A 6000-nucleotide genomic window follows, 5' to 3' on the forward strand; every position below is an offset into this window, starting at 1 on the left:
TCATTGCCGTCTTGGTTCTGGTAAGTTTTGGCCAGGTTCTTCTTTTTTTTTTCTTTAGAAAGGAAAGAAAAGAAAGGGAAAAAAAGGAGTGAAGGAGAGGAAGAAAGAGGAAGGAAAAGAGGGAGAGAGAACGGGAATATTGCTTTATTCTAAAAATGGGTATTAATAATGGCTGATCAATATTTTGTGTATTTAAAGTGGAGAGCTCTATAAATATTTATTAAGTTTACTTGTGCCAGATCTGAGTTTGAGTCCTGGTTGTCCTCATCAATTTTCTGTCTCATTGAATCTAAATCTCTTTATGGGTCTTACGTATCTGGGTGTTAGGATCGTTATCTCTTATTGTTGCATTGATCCTTTTACCACTATATCTTTGTTGCTTTGAAATCTATTTTATCAAATGGGAGAATTGCAACTCCAGCTTTTTATTTATTTATTTATTTTTGCTCTCCATTTTGTTGGTAAGTCTTTCTCCATCCCTTTGTTTTGAGTCTTTGTGTATCTTTGGATGTGAAATGGGTCTGGATGCAGCATACCGTTAGGTTTTGGCTGTACCTTTTGTTTGGGGGATTTAGTCGACTTAAATTTAGGGTTACTGCCATTTGATGTTAGCTGGCTATTTTATCCATTCGTTTCTATAAATTCTTCTTTATGTTGATGCTCTTTACTTTTTGGTATATTTTTAGAAAGGCTAACTTTCTATGTATAATGCTTCTTTCAGAAGCTCTTGTAAAGCAGGCCTGGTGGTAATAAAATCTCTGAGTACTTGCTTGTTCATAAAATATTTTATTTTTCCTTCAATTGTGAAGCTTAGTTTGGCAGGATATGAAATTCTGGGCTGAAAGTTCTGTTCTTTAAGGATGTTGAATATTGGCCCCCACTCTCTTCTGGCTTGTAGGGTTTCTGCTGAGAGATCTGCTGTGAGTCTAATAGGCTTCCCTTTGTGGGTAACCTGACCTTTCTCTCTGGCTGCCCTTAGTATTTTCTCCTTCATTTCAACCCTGGTGAATCTGATGATTATGTGCCTTGGGGTTGCTCTTCTTGAGGAATATCTTTGTGGTGTTCTCTGTATTACCAGGGATTGAATATTGTCCTGCTTTGCTAGATTGGGAAAGTTTTCCTGAATAATATCCTGAAGAGTATTTTCCAGCTTGGATTCATTCTCTTCGTCACATTCAGGTACACCTATCAAACATAAATTAGGTCTTTTCACATAGTCCCATATTTCTTGGAGACTTTGCTCATTTTTTTTATCCTTTTTTCTCTATTCTTGGCTTCTCATTTTATTTCATTAAGTTGGTCTTCGACCTCTGATGGCCAGCTTCTTTACTGCAACCTGTCCTATCAGCAAGGATACAAGTCTTTGTGACCTGTATCTTGTGCAGAGCTCCTATCTCATTTTGTGACTAAGAATGCCCAACCATCTGGGAATGCAGCCCAGTAGGTCTCAGCCTTATTTTATCAAGCTCTTATTCAAGATGGAGTTGTTCTGGTTCAAACACTTTTGACAGAAACACCATGAGTTTCTTGAGATCAAGTACTGTACACAGTTCTCTGCTTCCTTCAGAGTTCCAGCAGCATGTGCTCCCATTTTCACTACTCACTGTAGACTTTCCATCAGGCTGCAGCTTGATAGCTGAAGAGATGTTTCTTATGTGATTGTGAAAATAATTCCACAAACAAAAATTAGGTTCGTTAGTTTGTCGTCTCCAGACTAATCATAAAACACATTGAGTTTCCTTTATAAAAGTTTTCTTTGCATAAGGAACTTAACTACTATTTCCCTGCAAACTGGCAAATGAGAAGGATTATGCACAATCCAATTTTTGTTTTTAATTTTGTTTTTGCTTCTTTCTGGCTAAACTTGGAGCAGAAGACTCTGGATGAATTTAAAATACATTTTACAGGTGAGAAAAAGAGTTTTTATTCAATTACTAACAAATATTTGCATCCTGTTAGTTATATCTGAAGAAAAGAATACCAAAGAGCATAAGAGTCAAAATAAATCTATTCATCAGCCCTTTACAAGTATCTGTGCCTAGTTTGAGTCACCACATTTTATGTCCCAATTTAAAAGTCATTCAAGTTCAAATTCTTTTCAGTTGCAAATGTGTTCAGGATTCCTGGGGAGTATGTGACTGAACCAGATGGCTATCAAATATGCAGTTTCACCTAATCTAACATTTTTATCTTAAGATAATTGAGCTTCTCCTTTTCATGTAGTCTTCCGTAGAAAGCAAACTGTGTAAAGAGAAAATGCTATTGATGCTTGTTCAGGTTTTATTGGGTGATTTAATATGAGTTAGTCTTGGTGAATACATAAAGAAATTAGAGTCGTAAGATAAATTTCCAAGACTGCAACTCGTCCCTAGCATTCTAAATAAATGGTTGTTAAGTAGAAATGAGTGTAACCTGTTTTAGTGGAACTTGTGAGGGCCCACAGATTTTAAAACAGACCAATATTTCACATCCTGAGGGCTTTCTCTCCCAAGTTCTTAAGGGCAGATACAAGTCACCCATGCAGAGCCTATGAAGGAAAGCTAAGATACTCACTTCTTCATCAGTCTTCCAGTTTAACAGCAGGTGAAGAGATTCAGATGCATGATTGCAGAGGGAATTTACTGCTCTCCAGGACTAGAAAATGATGCACTGAGTGAGAGGAGAACAAGGGGACACATGAACAGAAGAGTGGATTAGAAAGAGATAGAAAGACTCTAAGTAGTCCCCATCAGTGTCAGGGAGTGGTTTGTGTGCTGAATCAGCACAGATTTGATGCCTTGTCAGGAGCACCAACTGCCAGCACTCAGCCCTGACCTCTCAGAACAGAGGAGACTTGTATGCCCTGCAGGAGAGGAAGAAAATCCCTTCTGAACTGTGAGGGAGCACACAGCCCCTGTTTTACTCTCTTTCTCAGCATCAATATGTAGTTAAAAGCAAACAACAAAATACACCAATAAGGAAGGCTCAAAGTGTGATTAATACAGTTATTGGCTGCCAACAATGTCCACTCTGACACTTATGGACTACAGCATAAATTTTGTTTTGTTCTTCTTTCCAAGTTCTATGAAATCCAGTTCAATTTGGGAAGCATTTTTTGAGTTTCTTCTATATGGCGAATGCTAGGGACACTGCTACAGCTGTGTACAGGGAGAAAACCACTGTCACAAACTGCAGCTGTCTCTCAATATTCATGAAAATTAGTGGCTAGAAACTGCAGCAGTGAATAAAATCTCAGTGTGTCCAAATGGTCCTTCCCAACAGAAACAGTCAAAGAATCAGAAAAATTACTGTCTCCATACTTGCATCTTTTGACTCCTTTCAGTGGAACCTAAATTATACAGCAAAACATCATGGCAAGAAAGTCTTAGAAATGTACCTTTAAAAAAGTCTTTCTAGTTTTCAACATACAGGAAGACAGCACAGATTATTAAAATCAATATTGACTGCCAACCCACCATAGCCAAAGCAAGCCTTCTTTCTGCCTACTTAACATAGATGTATATTCTTCTATATATACTTGAGCTTCTAAACAACTACAAATAGCATCAACAACACGCTCCCACCAATATTATGCAAACAAATATGCATTCATTATAGAAAGAAGGCTTCTTTCTATTTCCCTATCTCTTTCCTACTGGTCAAAATTCACCATTTGAGGCATTAACTCCCCCACACTTCCAGGTTGTGCTACTTAGTGACTCTGGGAAGTCACTGGCAAGCCAGATATCATGCTCCAAAGCAGCAGGTTACTTCAATTTAGTTTGAACATAGTGGGCAATGTAGGCTTCCTCTTTGCCCTCATCCAGGGAAGGATGGAAAGCACACAGGAGTTGAGATGAGACAATGTTAGTGATGGCCAGACCACAGCATTCCAAATGAGCAGACAAGTAGGATGGGCAGGGCCAAGGAAATCTGAGGAAGTACGTAAACTGGATACAACCCAATTATCCATTCCAGTGAGGATGGGTTCCTTCCCCCTCCATAATAGTTCTTTAAGAGCAGCTCAGTATTTCTCTCCACTGTTGGCAGACTTAAATTCACAGTGATAATAGTCAGGCTGGAATAGCTGAGAGAAAGTCCAGGCTGTTGAACCCAGTATAATCTCCATTCTGGCCACCATGGCCTCTTTGTTGATAAATCATTAATCAGGCACTAGATAGAGGGGAAAGCTAAATAATCTGAACAGAATGAACCATTCTATCCTATCTGTTAATACCTGGTTATTAACAGCCTCCTTTGCAGTGAGTTTACTTTGGTGAGATTCCCATGAATCACTTCTGAGAGGTCTATTCCTGTGACAATTTCCAAGATTCAAGGGCTATCTGGCCCCTGACTATCTTGACCTATTCAAAGCCACCACTACCTATAAAGCAGTGTATGTTCATATGTCGGCTTATATTATCTTTCGGCAAAAAGGAACACCAGAAATGGCTTGAACATTTGCCCACTGAAAGGATTTTGTTTCCCTTCTCTGCTAGGGGGTCACTCTTGAATGGGACTATAATACCATGGCAGCCCACTTCTGTCTATTTCTGGTACAATCACCTATAAAACAGACACAAATATTTTCTTCCTTAGTAAATGTGTCGCAAACGTTGACTGAGGCAGGGGTGGTAATGGATAAATAAATGGGTGCACTAGGTGGCTGAGCCACCTACTTGTGTAACTTCTTCATGCCCTCAAGACTTTCTAAGGCTAATTTTCTATATACTCCTTTCATTTGATGATGGCTTGATCGAATTCTATAATTTGCTGAATCAGAAACACGCAGTCCATAAAAAGTGTTTCAAGCCACATAGAATTATGAGTTCAGGCTCTACCAGGACTCTAAAACTTTATAATTTTATGTATTTCTCATTAACTGAATTGGAGCAATGCACCCAAATGTGTGATATATTTATCCCACATGCTGTGTCCCTTTCTTAATAATAAAAATCTAAGGTGTAAGAATTCATGTTTCACTTTGGAGAGACTATATTTTTTGCCATAGCCACTGGACAATCCTGAAACTCCATTTCAGTGGCAGGTATCTGAATTTTTATGTGATTATATTTCACCATTTTCTATGTTAATGTCTTACCCAGGGTCCTAGGGTGTTGGTTACTCTCTTGCTTATCATGAATGTCAATAATGTCCTAGGAAGATGCCTTGTGTTATAGGGTGGTGATCGATGTCTCTGTGGACTAAAATATGACGTAGACCCAGATCATTTGATGTAACCATTATGCAAAACAATGAAGATGCGCAGTCTCGTCAAATGAAAGAAAACCGCTCTGGCAAGCTCAGGTTCAAAAATTGGGGGAAAGGGTTGCTAACTTGATAAGTGCTTATCAGGTGCAGGTTTCTGTTGATTATTCCAGTGAAGAAACATGGAAAACCAACTACTCCTGAAGTCACTTATTTTAAGCTTACAATAACGACTGTTATTTAACAGAATTATCTGTTGGCTTAGTAAGCTAAACAGGTGAGTTAAATGGGAATGTGATAAGAATCACCATCCCTAAAGAGTTTCCTCTGGAATGTTCCAGCTGATGTTTTCTGCCTGTACCCGCTATATAGATATGTTAGGTAAGGGCAGAAAGTTAAGCCTTAGACCTTATCTTTTTCCACTACTTGCCTCAGCAGTTCTGACATTTCTACTTTACTTAGCATGGGCCATTATTTTTCCAAACTTGTAAGAGCTGTTGTTGGAGAGTGTTGATGGTATCTCCCATGTCATTGTCAGGGTGTTGAATCTTGTATCACAGGAGGCTGTTCCTGCATTGAAAAACTGTCTCTTACACAACTTCACATTCTACTCTCCTGATACAGCATGCTCAAAATCCTGCCCAATCCATCAGGTCTCAACTCCTACTGGTGTGTGTCAGCTAAGTCCTATAGCTTCTTCAAGGTACAGAGCCTTTCCTTCCCTAGTACACTCAGCACTTTCCTAGCCAGGTTATGTTGTGACTCAACTCTGGCAATTGATCCAATTTCCACTAACAGAGGTAGAACTGATGA

Source organism: Callithrix jacchus, chromosome 2, assembly GCF_049354715.1.
Source record: "Callithrix jacchus isolate 240 chromosome 2, calJac240_pri, whole genome shotgun sequence".
Lineage (NCBI taxonomy): Eukaryota > Metazoa > Chordata > Mammalia > Primates > Cebidae > Callithrix > Callithrix jacchus.